This window comes from Doryrhamphus excisus, linkage group LG5, assembly GCF_037039965.1.
Source record: "Doryrhamphus excisus strain RoL-2023G ecotype Guam linkage group LG5, RoL_Dexc_Guam_v1.1, whole genome shotgun sequence".
Classification (NCBI taxonomy): domain Eukaryota; kingdom Metazoa; phylum Chordata; class Actinopteri; order Syngnathiformes; family Syngnathidae; genus Doryrhamphus; species Doryrhamphus excisus.
This window is the reverse complement of record NC_136361.1, coordinates 9265360-9282158: the sequence shown is the minus strand read 5'-3', so window position 1 is coordinate 9282158 and position 16799 is coordinate 9265360. Positions and strand designations below refer to the sequence as shown.

Here is a 16799-nt window from a genome sequence, read left to right as displayed (position 1 = left end):
ATACAGACCTCCGGGCTTATCTGCAGTCCCTGTATGCCTACAAGTAAGCGGGTCTTATTACAGCGCAGCTGCATAAAAGCACCCTTCCTTTCCCTGCCCGGCCTTTTATACACCCAAGATTGTGGAAGAGGCTGGAGGCCTGGACCAATCAGTTTTCTTCCCTGACCTTGCTTGAACCGCTTTAATGGTGGTTCTGCTTTCATTTGTTCGCTGGGGCATCAAGGCATATTTCCTTTTTGTGCCTTGGGCATCGAGGCATCTTTTCCTTTGCAGGGGCATCAAGGCGTCTGGAACATTCTGTTTTTCCTTTGTTGCAAAGCAAGCTGTCATATGCGTACTCGATGTTTCCACCTTAACTGTCAGTTGTCACGTTAGTCCTTTTTTGTGTGGGTGCGTGTATAAGTATCGTTTGTCTGTATTTGTGAGACTATGTGTTTGTTTTAGCTTTTATCTTTAGCTAGCAAAATTGAGCAAATACCTTCAATTGTAACATTCAATGCCAGACATTTTTCAAAAGGCGTTCCTCTCCGTACTGGCTATTTTTGAAGTGAAGCCAATCATGAGAAAGGGTATTTAAGGTGGCATCTTCTCTGACGAGTAGCACCATGGTAGCCTTCACGTTTGCAACTGAACTGTGTGTTCATGTGTTGAAATTTCCTTTTCATGCTTAACCTCCTTCGCGCAACACGGGTTCAAGCCTTTTCACTTCCTGGTTGCGGCATAGTCTGGATCATTTCATTTGCCAAGAAGTCAGAGTCTTGTGTGATATATGTAGTGAAGAAGGGGAGGGGCAAAGCATCTTTACAGTTGTTGCCAATGTAGACGGTAGCCCTAGAACGTCACGATGTAGGACATGCTAACATCTCTCGCAACAAGAAGTAGGAAGTGAAAAGCATCCATCCTCTATCTGTGTGGGATGATTTAGTCGGGGTGACAGGAAGTGTGCAGGTTGGCGTTCTTTTGCTTTGCGGTGAACAATGAACAACAAGGCCATAAACATTCCCTCCCGTAGGAAACGGACGCTGGCAACGTCTGTAAAAACATCTTCACGATGGAGTTGTTATTCGAGTTCTTTTTGTCTCTCACGTAGGTCGCAAAAGTTCCTGTGGTGAACTTTGACCTGCGTGACGCCTTAATGAAGAGAGATGTGACCCAGGTAATGACCTGGAGCGTGCTGGTACTTTAGTTTTGCTACATAGCGTCACCGGTGATGATTCTTTATGGCAGGGGTGTCCAAAGCTTGAAAAATGAAAGCCATTGAAATGACACTTTGATATGTAAAGCAACACATGGCCATATGCCAAGAAGTTATAGATATTTCAAGAAAATACTGCATCTCAACCCTCCACAACTTTAAGACTTTTTTTCTCTTAATAGTTTGACTTTATCCTCATTTTTGCATTTCTTGTAAAATGTTTTTTATTATGACTTTATTCCCATAATATTTATTTATTTATTTATTTTTAGTTACATTTTATTTTTTTATTTTTAATTTATTCTCAACATTTTTCTTTTTATTTATTTGATATTTTACTTTTATTTGTTATTTTTATAACATTTTCTCAACATTTATTTATTTATTTATTCATATTTTATTTTTTATTTGTTATTTTTAATAACATTTTTTCAACATTTTTTGCAACTGTAATCATTCATTTCACAACTTGAAAAAAAAATGGAATCTTTACCAAAATGGCATTATTCGTCCATCCATCCATTTTCTATGCTTATCTTCATCAGGGTCACAGGATCATGCTGGAGCCTATCCCAGCTGACACCCTGGACTGGTTGCCAGCCAATCACAGGGCACATATAGACAAACAACCATTCACACTCACATTCATACCTATGGACAATTTGGAGTGGCCAATTAACCTAGCATGTTTTTGGAATGTGGGAGGAAACCGGAGTACCCGGAGAATCCCAATGCATGCATGCAAACTCCACACAGAGATGCCCAAGCAGAGAATCAAACCCAGGTCTTCCCGATTTCCTGACTGTGTGGCCTACAAATGGCATTATCTTTCCGTATAATATTACAACATTACTGTAGTAAAATGATGACAACTTTTTACTTGTCATATTTACTGCAGACTTTTACATTTTTGCTGTTGTTGTTTTTTGTAAAGCATATTTTGAGAATGTGCCACTGGCCAATAAAAAAACAGTTGTGGGCCACAAATGGCCCTTGGGCTGCACTTTGGACACCCTTGCTTTATGGGTTGAGGTTTGCCGCTAGGATGTGTAATACGTGTTTTTGGGTTGCCTTTGCGGCCGTTTTTACTCTTCTGTCAGAGTGTCTGCATAGATTATAATCCGCAGAGAATTACAGCATCCATAATTACAGCCCAGTCTGGTCATGTCCTCCATGTTTGGCTCTTCGACTGTTCCCCTCGCTCATGTTTGGGTAGAACCCTTAGCCGATGGAGTCCAAAGTGCCCACCAGTGGAGAGGTGAGCCGGCATGTTTATTTACCAGGCTTCCACTTTGTTTTGTTTCTCTGACCAACGGAGCCACAGTCATGTCGCCTGCGGTTCGAGTCGGCCGTGTGGCAGCGCACGGCGGGCGGCGGGCGAGCCTCAAGCTGGCGTGAAGCCCCGCGCTGACGAAAACAAGAGTTTTTTTTGTCAGTCACATGTGATGCACATGTGTGCAACATGTAAACAGTGTTATTTATTGTTTTGGCTTCTTTTGCTTTGCTTTCCTTTGAAGGGATTCATTGATTGGTGCTCAGCAACATGCCAGCATGTGGTCACTAATTAAGGGGAGGAAATTATATTTTTATATATATTTATTTTAATGCCAAAGTGTGTGTTGGTGACTTGGGTCTTAAAGGGGACCTATTGTGCTTTTCCCCCTTTTCTGACCTATAAATGTATTTAGAATGTTGTATTCTCGTGTTAAACCATGGCAACGTTTCAGATAACAAGGTTTGCTCATTTGGAAGTGAGCCCTAAAAGAAATTTGGGAAGGCTCAAAACGCTCGTTTTCAGAGGGCGTTGCAAAACTGTTCCTTTGTGATGTCACAGAGGAGTGGGCTTCCTTATGGGCGTGGCTGTAGGCGCAAACGCTCTCTCCCCCCCAAGGTCTGCTTCTGTGTTTACATTGTTAGCAATGACTCGTATATTTTAGTCTGTCAACGGCATTTCACACTGGACTGTTTTGTGAACATGGGCCAGTACAGTGCATCCGGAAAGTATTCACAGCGCTTCACTTTTTCTACATTTTGTCATGTTACAGCCTCATTCCAAACTGAATTAAATTAATCTCTTACCTCAAAATTCTACACAAAATACTCCATTATGACAATGTGAAAAAAGGTTTTTTTGACATGTTTTGAATTTATTAAAAATAGAAAACAAAAAAATCACATTTACATAAGTATTCACAGCCTTAGCTTAATACTTTGTTGATCCACCTTTGGCAGCAATTACAGCCTCAAGTCTTTTTGAATATGATCCCACAAGTTTAGCACACCTATCTTTAGGCAGTTTTGCCCATTCTTCTTTGCAATAAGTCTCAAGCTCCATCAGGTTGGATGGGAGACGTCTGTGCACAGCCATTTTCAGATCTCTCCAGAGATGTTCCATCGGATTCAAGTCTGGACTCTGGCTGGGCCACTCCAGGACATTCACGGAGTGGTTCTGAAGCCAATCTTTTGAGATCTTGGCTGTGTGCTAATGTCTACTGTCTGTATGGTCAAGGTACATGACCAGTCTACTGAGGTCAAGAGCGCTCTGGAGCAGGTTTTCATCCAGGATATATTGCTGCATTCATTTTTACTTCTATCCTGACTAGTCTGCCAGTTCCTGCTGCTGAAAAACATCCCCACAGCATGATGCTGCCACCACCATGCTTCACTGTAGGGATGGTATTGGCCTGGTGATGAGCAGTGCCTGGTTTCCTCCAAACATGGCGCCTGGCATTCACACCAAAGAGTTCAATCTTTGTCTCATCAGACCAGAGAATTTTGTTTCTCATGGTCTGAGAGTCATTCAGGTGCTTTTTGGCAAATTCCAGACGGGCTGCCATGTTCCTTTTACTAAGGAGTGGCTTTCGTCTGGCCACTCTACCATACAGGCCTGATTGGTGGATTGCTGCAGAGATGGTTGTCCTTCTGGAAGGCTCTCCTCTCTCCACAGAGGAACGCTGGAGCTCTGACAGAGTGACCATCGGGGCCTTGGTCACCTCCCTGACTAAGGCCCTTCTTCCCCGATCGCTCAGTTTAGAAGGCCGGCCAGCTCTAGGAAGAGTCCTGGTGGTTCCAAACGTCTTCCATTTACGAATAATGGAGGCCACTGTGCTCATTGGGACCTTCAAAGCAGCAGACATTTTTCTGTATCCTTCCCCAGATTTGTGCCTCAAGACAATCCTGTCTCGCAGGTCTACAGACAGTTCTTTTGACTTCATGCTTGGTGTTTGTGCTCTGACATGCACAGTCAACTGTGGGACCTTATATAGACAGTTATTATATTTCCAAATCATGTCCAATCAACTGAATTTACTGCAGGTGGACTCCAATTAAGCTGTAGAAAGATCTCAAGGATGATCAGTGGAAAAAAGATGCACCTGAGCTCAATTTTGAGCTTCATGGCAAAGGCCTGTAAATGTAAATGTGATTTCGTAGTTTTCTATTTTTAATAAATTTAAAAAAAGTCAAAAAAAACCTTTTTCACATTGTCATAATGGAGTATTTTGTGTAGAATTTTGAGGTAAGAGATTAATTTAATACAGTTTGGAATGAGGCTGTAACATGACAAAATGTGGAAAAAGTGAAGCGCTGTGAATACTTTCCGGATGCACTGTATGTTGTGTGAAGCCTTTCCAACGTTACTTGGTCGTGTGGAAGAGTCAGAAGAGCCAGCAGTAAGTAAGAGTTTATCAGTGTCCTAACTGTGTGTTTATTTTCTGTAAGTTATGGAGCAAAAGCACTTGTCCGTGTAGCATTATAGAGTGTGCATACAGGGGGCGGGGTTGCTAATATTTCCCACATGCTACAATGCCACCTCAGCCGCCCGTGAGGGCCCACAGCAGAACCTGCTGCTCATTGAGAAGAGCGATATGCATTCACGTCGGGGTCCCCAAAGGTTTCTTCACTAGATTTTTCACTAGTTGCTTTTTGGAAAAAGGAGGTCTGATTACTCGCTAAATATAAGTTAGCAACTCTGATCTCTCTTGCAGCGTCTTCTTATTTCCTGGCAGACCAGGTGTGTTAAAATGTAAAATCCTATAAATATTTAAATGTATGGGAAACACTGGGCCATCCTAAGAAATGTACAGGCTATGTTTTATTTCAGATTTATTTGATGCTTTTTAACATTCTTAACAATCATATGTGTGTAAAAATAAGTTTATATATCTATATATATATATATATATAAGTTTAATATCTGAAATGGGTTTCTTGTCGTGAACTGCCAGACCCTTTCTTATGGAGCATTTCTTGTTCTATGGTTATCATCAAAAATGCAAGGAAAGAAGTCGTACTTTGTGTTTTTTGCAGAACCAGAACCTTCAATCTGGCTTTTAAACGTGCGAATGTTTTGAAGTCATGCACTCGGTTCAACTCTGCCGTTGTTGTCCACATGTGGTCCACAACAAGAGCGTTACCACGGCGACCTTATCACACCAGCGCCGGTATCCATGAGTTCTGGTCTCCATCACAGAGGAGCAAAGCATGCCAGTGAGCTCGCTCGTTAAAAAACACAAGTTTGGGTAGAAAAGGCAAGCGGTAAAAGACAACCTTGGCAGGGCGTCGTTACGAAGCGATGTGCGCCAATCCTTATACTCCTACCGTTGCTAACGTCACTTCTTTTATTAAGGCATCCGTTACACAAGCTTGGAGGGCAGGGGGTGTGCAAACCTTTTCCAGCTTAAAAATGAAAGGATGCAAGGGCAAATTTGATGCATTTTGTCCATCAAAAACTAAACTATCAGAGCAAAACATCTTGACTTTGTGTTATAAACCACAAATGCAACCACCAACACAAATGCAATACATTATGAATAAAATATGAAATATAAACAAGATTTGCATATTTACAAATAAATACAAATGTACTTCACACAAGGGAGAGCAGACAGTGCAGCACAATAATATTGAGAATTGTCTTTTACAGACAGGTGAGGTATTGTAGAGCTGTCTTGTCTTGTCGCGTTCACTGTGGGAACGGAACTGGAGGGGTCTGTTGCAAAATGAGCTCTGTTGTCCAATAGCGTGGGTGGGCGGGGCTTTCCACGATGGAGAGCAGTTTGTCCAGCGTCCTCCTGTCACTCACTGTTACAATGGCCTCCGATTGAGTGTGCATAACTCAACATAGCAAAGTACAGGGCACTGGCAACCACCGAACGGTAAGAAGATGGATCACCAGCACACATTGAACTAGCTAATTAGCTTCCTGTGCTGTGACTCGCGTGCAAAGATTTCAAACCTCAGTTGATGTTAAAGTGAAATGAGCGCCGTCCAACCTGAGCATGAATGAAGCAGAGCCAGGAAGTGAGAACTCAAACTCTGTTTCCTGTTTTTCTGAAGTATCCCAGGCAGGAAAGTTGAATGTTTTTTTTTCCAGGCGAGAGCCTGACTGTTATGCTGACATTATTATTATTTTGCTGCTCATCCCTCGTTAAATCCGCAAAGCTCTTTGTGATGCTAATAAAAGAGCGGCAGCATAGCTACCGATGGCATACATTTGCCTGGCAACTTGTTGCTAGGCAGAATTCCTCGGGTCAAGCTTTTGTGCCTCATGGGCTAATTGGCCTTAAAGCAGTTGTGCTGTGGCATTGCGAGGGCGCCAGCAGCTTGACTAAGTCCAGTGTTATGCACGTTAATAAACATGGAGCACCGTTAGGTCCATCGAGACCTTAGAGGGCTGCCGAAGGTTATTCTTGCGCCTGTTCTGCATTGCATAAGTAGTCAAAGCAATTAATCAACTCCTCTTTGACGATTTACATGCATTTTAATTGAGCCATATGTGTTTCCACAGTGTGTTCATTAGGGCGTGTATGTATGCAAAATGATTTTTCGGTACGGAATCAATATATAGACATACCAAATTCCTGCACGGCACACATTGAGTGAGGGACAGGAAGTGTCCTGCATCTACTCCATAAACAAACACAGCACAGCCCAGCTTTTAGCTAGCAATAGTGCGAAGGGGAAGCACGGGGATGCAACCTGGAAACTACATTGGTACCTCAGTTTTTGGCATATTTTTTGTTCTTACAGAAGAAAATGATGGACAATTGTATGAATTGCATTAATTGTAGAATGACCCGCTAGCAGCTCATTTTTTTAATGTTTCATTTTAAAAATCATTCGAGCCAAGCGGTATTTTGTTTCTTTACACGAGCAGAGGTAATACAGTAAATGCAGTACCAAGCCGTGATTACATAACCCCCACGTAAACATGGTATGGGTATGGTATAGGTAACCTAGCAACCTTTAATGTGTGATATTTATCCCATCTTTTATTCAGCTGCTGTGCTTACACTGCAGTTTTGATTTGCCATGGGTGTTTTGGTATTCACGGCGGGTGTGTAGTTTGTGTCGTTGTGTATTTTGATGATGTTTGTCTGCATTGAGAAGAGGCCTGATTCTGATATCAGCCTGATTGATGATATGAAATTCCGTGAGTGTCTTTTTCCACTGCCATGATCCGTGCTGCAAGAGGGGCCTTGGCCGCCATCTTTGTCTCTCCGGGGCGTCTTTTGCCAGGAAACCACCTCGACAACCGTCAAGCTTTTCTGCTCAGAATCATTTTCCAGTGCGGGGGTTTCGGCTTGGGTGGCGTTTTGGATCTTGACAGTAAACATGGCGTTGTCGTCGCAGCTTGAAATCTGTGGGCATGTTTACGCTTGTGTGTCTCTGGCGTGTGCTCATGTTACATTTTTAGGGCGTGCGGCGTAATGATTGTTTCTCCATGTCCCCTGTGTGTTGCTAAGGGTCTCAAAGCCCCCCCTCCCGCCCCGCAAAAAGCCCAACATGTGCCAGTCCCCTTGTGGTCTGAGTGGAGCTTGTGCGCCAAGGCCAGAATCCAGATGAGAAGGATTATGACTTTACTGTAACTCTGCTTTTTAATGCGAGGGGAGGGTTTTGGCAGTGGAGGGTCGGGGGTGGGGGGCTGTGGTGAATGTGTCACATGACTGCTTGTTATTGTAAGAGCAGAATTATTCACGTGAGTCACAAAAGGGAACACTCGCCAGTGTTTTCTGTCAGCAATCAAAGCTCCGTCATTGATCTCTCCTTGAGGAAGCGTCACGTCACATGACTTTTTGGCCTGGTGCGTTATTACTTAAGAGGGAAAACGTCTTCAAATAGTTGCAGCGGTTAAGATTGCTGTCATCGCTGCCTGACTCGGGGAATATCGTAATGTTTAACAGAAATAATCTCATCCTGACCGTCATTAATGTACTATTTCTAAGAGCTTAGCTTTCAGTCAAGTGTAAAAATAAGCAAACCGATGATAATGTCGAAGCTCAAAAACAATCAAATATTCTTTAGTCCCGCTTATGTTGACTATGTGGACCAACTCATTATGTCCTGGTTAAGTTGACATGGACATACCTTACAATACATGGCCACTGCTTTTGTTGACATGACATGTGAGCATTATAGGGGTTATTTCTATTAAAAATGTGGTCTGTCATGGTCTCTTGATGTCCACGGGCCATCCATAGTATTATTAAAGGGGATCTATTATGCTCAATTTCCCGCCCTTGGTATTGTGGACTACTATAGAGCAGCTACACACAATAACTATATGCTAGTTACACAATAGGTCTTCCAGAATCTGCACCTATTCCAGTTTTATTTCTTTGGATTTTGTGCTTCCCGCTAAAAGTTTTCATTTATTCTACCCACGACCCGCCTCTAGGCCATTGCTCACTCCTCCGTGGTTGGTCACACTCTCAACTGCTCAAAATGACTTCCGTTGTTGTGCCGATAGCCGCTGAAGCCAACTTTATAAGAGTTGATAATAAAGGACGATGGACCTATGTCCAGTTTTAACATACAGCCATATGTGTTGGATTCCGAAGGTATTGAAAAAAATGCAAAAAAGAATCAGTACTAGTATAAAAAAAATGGTCAAACAATCATTGTGTCAGTATTTAAAAAATGTAAAATTCACTTCTATTGAACACAAAGCAAAAAAGTAATCAGTCTTGGTGGAAGGAAAGTATTCACTATTGGTTTTGAAAAAAAGCAACAGGTATTGGAAAAAAGTAATCACTATCATTGGAAAGCAAATGCCAAAAAGGTAATTGCTATCAGTACCAGTATTTAAAAAATGGCAAAAAAATAGGCGCTGTAGAAAAAAGTCTAACAGTCATTGGTATTGAAAAAAGAGCCAAAAAGTAATCACTATCAGTAAATAAATAAAAGCCAAAAGGAATAAAAGCCAAGAACATAATCACTAGCAATATAGAAAAAAGAACAAACAATTAGTATTGGAATTGGGGGGGGCAAAAAAGTGATCACTATCAGTGATCGCTATCAGTAACAGTAAAAAAAAAAATCTAAACAGTAACTGTTATTGGGAAAAAATTACAAATTACAAAGTAATTTTTTTTTTAAGTAAAAAAAATCATTATCAGTATAAAAAAATGCCATCAATGTAATTGTTTGGGCAATATCTTCTGGAATCCCAACTTCTGGTATTGCTTATCAGTACGCAGCAGTGCTTATATTATTATATTATATATGATTGATATTTAAGATGGGAGGTGGAAGCATTTGGACTGACTCAGTCTTGCACCTGCAACAGGTTCATTACTTTGTTGACAGCTTGGTTGCCGCGGGAACAAAAGACTACAGCTCTGATCAAATGCATTTTTAATGCTGTAGATTCAACAAGGAGAAATATTTGTCTTTGCAGAGCACCCCCCATCCCCCCCCCCATGTAAAGTCGTATTTAGGCAAGAATACTTGTGTTTTTGTTTCCTTTTCTTTTTGTCACTTTGCATCAGCAGCTGCATCACATTAGAATAAAAAGTGAGCTTCAGCCTCGTTAACAAAACCAAACACAATGAGTATGAGCTGCTGTACTTGCTAGTCATTCGCAGTTAATGGCTGCATACCGACATGATTGAATATTCCCTGTCGCATTGCAGCCTAGTAGAGCAAATAATTCAACTACTCAGGAAGTTGAAATAATTGAACTGCCTGCTTCCTTTGTGCGGATCTTTCTAGAAAACATTTCTTGCGCTTTAAGGAGGGCCTAATGTTGAGCTGTCAGTGCTGGTGTGTGATTGAAGTGAACATCATGGCTACAAGTGTCTTTAGAGAGGAACATAAAAGCAGCACATGTTTATATTTGGCCTTTGTTGCGTCTCTGTTCCCTCGTCTAAGTCTGCAAAGAGCATTGGTGAGCTCACGGCGTACAATATTTGTGTGTGTGTGCGTGTATTTGGCTGCTCATGCTGATGAATTCAGCAAAAATGTCAACAGATACTAAATGAATTCATTGTGAGTGAAGTTATTGGATGCCTTTGTAACATCTTTGTTGTGTCAAAGCACATTGAAACAGCACAGTGGCTCTGTGTCACTTTAAAGAGACACATAAAAGTCACATTACAAGTCATTGCAAAGCAGATGGCGTCCCTTATTTTCACTTTCACTTTCAAGATGGTGACGTGTTGGAATCATTTTGCCAATCTAGTGCATTTTTTCTTCTTCTTCTTGCCTCCGCGGGGTCGCTCCAAATGCGCATAACAGAAACAGCAAATAACGGCAAATAAAATTTCATGGTACAGGGAAGTTGTAGCCAACACCTTTCCTGACACAGAGCAAATCTGTTTAGCATGTAAGGGCATTTAGACCAACAATACTATCTGCCCCAATGGCTGGACGGGACAAAAAAAAAAAAAAACTAAATGCCCTACACATTCAATGAAAGCCATCAATAGTAGCCAAACTTAGCCAAATCGCTATAATTAGCCCTCACTGAAATGAAACTAGTGCATGTTGTACATCAGCCGTAGCTTACATAATCAAAAGCAGGATGAAGGCAGGATACAATGTTTGCTCGATGTTCCACTTAAAGTTAGAAAAGAATGACAATTGTTTTGTCATATTTTAGTTTACTATTAGGCATAGGCCAGCATGATGTTCAACCTTTCATAAAAATAATGCAATTACAGCTCGAAATGTGTTATTTTGAAATATATTTTATTGAAAACAAACAGTTAAGTCAGAGCAGTAATTTTTCAAACGTAAAATATTGAACGTATGTATAATAGAAGGACTGGCAGGACATAAAATAGACACATATTTTACGTGTGGACTGGTCAGCTGGGATAGGCTCCAGCATACCCCCTGAGGAGAAGCAGCATAAACAATGAATGAATGTGCAGGTGACACTTTGACACAAACATCCATTTGCGGATGTTGCTGTTAGCAAGTGAAACATTGGTAAAGGAGGACCTATTATGCTTTTTCCACTTTTCTGACCCATAAATGCAGTAAGAATATTATATTCACATTTGGATTTAGATGTTTTGGATGGCTCCGCATGCTGGGTTTTACTACTAATGTCAATGTGGACTTCTTTAGATGGGCTGTAGATCTACATATCTAGATGTCTTTGGGAGAGTGACCAATCACAGCAGAGAGGGTGTACAAAGTGGAGGGTCGGGGGTGGAGTAAATTAAACAGATCGTTTGGACGGGAAGCAGGAAATGCGTAGAAACACTGCAGAAAGATGTGCAATACAAAGTGCAGAAAATGAGCACAATAGGCCCCCTTTAAGTGGCTGTTGCTTGTTGTTCATTCCACTTATCCTCCATTCTGAATCACATCTCCACATTTGGTGACCCTCCACATGAGTAATATGTCAAATGCAAATTCAGGTTATTTAGCTGTCCCACTCAATTAAAAATGCCCACTTGGTGAGTCAGTAACGTGTAGTGTAGGGTGCTTCGGTTTGACTGTTGGAGTGTAAACAAGATGGCAGTTTTTAAAGCTGAGCTGCAGGAAGGAAAGTTCTGGAATATTCAGAGATCATCTGATGGGAATGAAATATAAGGAATGCATTTGTACTTGAGACATTTATCATCAAATGTATTGTTTATTAGATTCTAGTTGTAATGTTGGTTTTGAGGGGAAAAAAATTGACAACTTTCAACTTTTTTTGTTTTGTTTTGCAGTACCGTCCGCTATTGTTTTTTCTCTTGTCTTCTGGTGTGTGTACGTCAGTGGTCGTTAGCTGCAAGCATCCAAAAATGATTGCAAAAACTGTCGCTGCTTGTTGCTTTCCAAGAGAGAAAGATCTGGAACCACACAGCCCGCTAGTTTTCCAAGAAAAATCAAGCTTGCCTCCTTGAAGAGTCGGGTTTCTGCATGATGACAACACCACCTGGAGCTCCACTTGTCTACCTGCACCCCGCACCCCGCACCCCGCACCCTGCACCTCAGTCCCACTCCAAAACAACTCCGTCTAAACTTGGCTTGCTGTGTTTGTCAGCTTTTAAGAATCTCTGTGCGGTTTGGAGAATTTCTCTAACGAAGCACAATTAAAAAGAAGAGAAGCTAATGAAAAATATGAACCCCGACTTCCATGGGTTGACGACCCCCCCCTAATCGGAGCCATATGCCTCCTCGTAAAAGTCTGTTTTGGCGGGTAGGAGTTGTGAGGGTTTTGTTGCCAGAGCGTGAATTACCCCCCGACTGTGGGGAGCGTAGCAGCGAGCGCCCTATCACGAAATAAATCCCGCTGCCAGCTTCGCCACGCCACATCTCCAGCAGTGATAGCTGTCAATCACGAGCGTGTGAATCAGGAAATGAGGCGCTGCCGAGGTGTTTATGGCATACAAACACATCAAACAGTCCACAGCACACGTTGGTCTGTTTACCTTTTTGAACACCCGGCCTCGCGTTGCGCCGACTTTTGTATGCACAGCCAGCTCTGTATGCACCGCTAACACAGAAACTATGACACGCTGTACTATATTCTGAAGCACAGTACTTGAAGTAACACCTTTTGTTGGTACATACATGTATGAACTCTTTTGCTTGAAAATGTTAATTTTGATTTACATTTTCTTTGCTTTAAAATTGGTATATACAGTATCTTGAAGCATTTTATTCAGACACACTGTATCCAATACTAAAGTGGGAGGACTTTTACAATCAGTAACTGTTTTTGTAACCATTTGTTCACTTCCTGCTTTCCTAATATAGTTTTTTTTGTCCCGTACCGAAGTACTCGGTGATATGAGCATCCAATGCCATAATGTGTACCATAGTAAGTGTCAATATAGTGATATATATAGCACATCATGACTGGTTCAAGACTCTTCATCCTTGTATTTAGCAAACATCAACTGCTTGTATTGTTTCTTGAATTGGCTCATCGTTGTGCATTGTTTGATTTCCTTACTCAATCCATTCCATAGTTTGATTCCACATACTGAAATGCTATGGCTTTTTAATGAATATGCCCCAAGCTTATTTATTTATCATAAAAAAGGAGGCGCATTATTTGGCAAGACACATTTTGGCTCTGCCGAGACTTGCATCCCCCCTTTTTGGGCCCCGATGACTTCTACATGTGTGGAACTCACATGGTTGGGTTAACCTCTAATGTGGTCTAAATCCTTTCATCCTACATTTTAGCCATCTAACGCTGTTTATTTATGATCCATTGTGTAAAACTAAGACAGGAACAACATCAAATGAAAACACCCCATATTAATACAGACCCAGCGTCCACCAGTACGAGCCTGGACTTTGTTTCTTGTTTGCTGTTTGGTGTGTGTGATGAATCATCAATTCATTTCAGGTTGTGCAGATTTGCACTCATCAAACCTTATCACTCATCATGCATTTTTGCAGACTATGGCCATTTGGGACCGTATATAAGGTGAAAGAAAACTGTGGTGTGTTCAAGACCGGTTGAACAAAGTGGGACGGGTCGCCACTCCTCGAAACAAAACAACATCCAAAAACTATGATACTATATTATTTTGGGAATAAAATTATTGCCTATATTTCTAAAATGTATATACATTTACATAAAATTTGAAAGTACTTTTTTAAAATGTTTCCAGTACTGGTCTGTCTGTCAGTGGGACCCCTGGTAGGTTTGTGCAATATACAAACATTATACTGTCTAGTATATGTGCCCTGTGATTGGCTGGCCACCAGTCCAGGGTGTACCCCACATCTCGCCCCAAGACAGCTGGGATAGGCTCCAGCATGCCCACAACCCTCGTAAGGATAAGTGGCATAGAAAGTTATGGATTTATGGAAGTTTTGTTTGCAATTTTGTTTGTTGCAAGTTTTGTTTGGGTTTCTGAAATATCTGTTTGAGCTTCTTCACTTGATGATGTTTATTTATTCATTCATTCATTTTCTACCGCTTATCCTCACGAGGGTCGCAGGGTGCTGGAGCCTACCCCTGCTGTCTTCAGGTAAGAGGCAGGGTATACCCTGGACTGGTGGCCAGCCAATCCCAGGGCACATATAGACAAACAACCATTCACACTCACATTCATACCTATGGACAATTTGGAGTGGCTAATTAACCTAGCATGTTTTTGGAATGTGGGAGGAAACCGGAGTACCCGGAGAAAACCCATGCATGCATGAGGAGAACATGCAAACTCCACACAGAGATGACCGAGGGTGGAATTGAACTCGGGTTTCCTAGCTGTGTGGCCTGCATGCTAACCACTCACCAGCCCTGTTGTTTATTTAGTGAAATTGTTTGTTATTTTCCTTTTTACAGACAAGGATTTGAGTTGTTTACATTGAATCAAGTCGGTTTTGCTTTAAAAATGTCCTTTTTGGATTCGCATTTTCATGAGGTCGTCATATCAACATGAAAGTTTGATGTGGAAATAGCAAAAGCAACAGAAGCCTGTGCCAAATGCATGCCATGCCAGTGGTTGGCAATGTTATCTTGTAAAGTTTCAGTATTGAAGCAGTCAATGTTTACTCATCTGAAGAAGCAAAAGTCATGATCGTGCTGCTTTAATGTCACCCACCATTGTTGCTTTTTGTTGGGAATGTCTATTTTTGGAAAAAGTCGACTTGCATTAACGGCAAGTGAAGAGGTGATTTGACGTCATGCGTCAACACGGCATCACTTTTAGGCGACATGACAATGTTTGTACCAGCCTGCGCTGCCCGACGTGTGTTCAATTTTGCCGAGAGGAAAAAAGGTGGCAGGAGGAGGGGAAAAAGCCTCCCTTTGGCTCCCTGAGAGCCTAACAGGGACCCTGTGTGATGGGATCCAGATGCTGCTGGAGTCCGCGTGGTGGAAGGGGACCAGAGAAGAGAGCGGAGGCTTCTGATGGATTGAGGTCAGGACGAAGTTGGGAGTCTCGTTTGTCTCTCTTCTCGCTTCCTCCCGGGCTCGTCCACATCCGATGGTGTCGGCCGTCAGGACGTCCGCTGGGGTCTTTTGACGGCATTTCAGGGCCTCGCCTTTGTGAAACAAACTTTCACCACATTTGGTGTAAGATAGCATATTAAAATTAACATATTCATTAAAATAGATATTTTTTATTTTTACATCTTCATTTGGGTGTCATCCTACTTTGGTAAATGCATCTCCTCGTGTGTAGTACTTAGAAGAGCGAAGGTGCGTACTCGCTTCCCCATGTATGGTCATCCTGTTGCCCATATATGGATGTGTGACTGGAGGGTCTCGAGCACCAAGAAAGGTGTTAGGAATTAAGTGAAATTGTCTTAAATTGTGTATGAAAGTGAATTTAGTGAGTTTGGAACCAAGGAATGAAAACACCTTTAGGATTTAGTAGCAGACGCTGCAGTTTATTAGAAGATCATAATAATGCTGAAGATATATTTCACATTGAGAATGCTTTATTGGCCCCAGGAGGAAATTTATTCATGGTAATTTACGATGATAAAACACCATTATTTGCCTAAGAATGTCATAGTTCTAGCATAGTAGAACATAGTATAGTAGATCCATGCTTTTTGTGGGAGTTACATTCCAAATGTACCAGCAGATGCCCAGGAAAACGTTTGAGGAGGAACGCTGCAAGATAGAAGTAGTAAAACTCACTTACAGCACATGAGGAAAAAAAAAAGAGGAATACAAATAAGAATAAAAATTGCCTACAGATGTAAAAATCCATTTAAATAAATAAAATAACAAATGTGATAAAGTTACCAAAAATAATCAGGATATAATTAATATATACAGTAATCTCTTATTTATTGTTGTTAATTGGTTCCAGTAAATTTCCGCAAAGTAATTTTCTTCTGTATAAATGCTGGAGCCTATCCCAGCTGTCTTTGGGCGAGAGGTGGGGCTACCAGTCCAGGGTGTACCCCGCCTCAAAGACAGCTGGGATAGGCTCCAGCATGCCCACGACCCTCGTGACGATAAGTGGCATAGAAAATTATGGATTTATGGAAGTTTTGTTTGTTGCATGTTTTGTTTGGGTTTCTGAAATATCTGTTTGAGCTTCTTCACTTGATGTTGTTTATTTATTCATTCATTCATTTTCTGCCGCTTATCCTCACGTGGGTCGCGGGGTGCTGGAGCCTACCCCTGCTGTCTTCAGGTGAGAGGCGGGGTCCACCCTGGACTGGTGGTCAGCCAATCACAGGGCACATATAGACAAACAACCATTCACACTCACATTCATACCTATGGACAATTTGGAGTGGCCAATTAACCTAGCATGTTTTTGGAATGTGGGAGGAAACCGGAGTACCCGGAGAAAACCCACACATGCACGGGGAGAACATGCAAACTCCACACAGAGATGGCCATGCGGGGAATCGAACCCAAGTTTTGAGCCTGCCCTTGAAAGCAGGCCCAAGC

The 16799-nt window shown here is 41.8% G+C and overlaps 2 protein-coding genes across 2 annotated transcripts in view; one reads left to right on the top strand and one right to left on the bottom strand.

The window, feature by feature from the left end:
• The window catches only part of LOC131105616 (lysosomal thioesterase PPT2-A-like), a 213248-nt gene extending 201117 nt beyond the window's left edge, over window positions 1-12131 (bottom strand). The window contains exon 1 of the mRNA XM_078790663.1: window positions 12124-12131. The gene's annotated coding sequence lies outside the window, so the exon portion shown is untranslated. The remainder of the gene's footprint in view (window positions 1-12123) is intronic.
• pear1 (platelet endothelial aggregation receptor 1) overlaps window positions 1-16799 on the top strand; it is a 53496-nt gene that overhangs the window by 13239 nt on the left and 23458 nt on the right. The window lies entirely within an intron of this gene.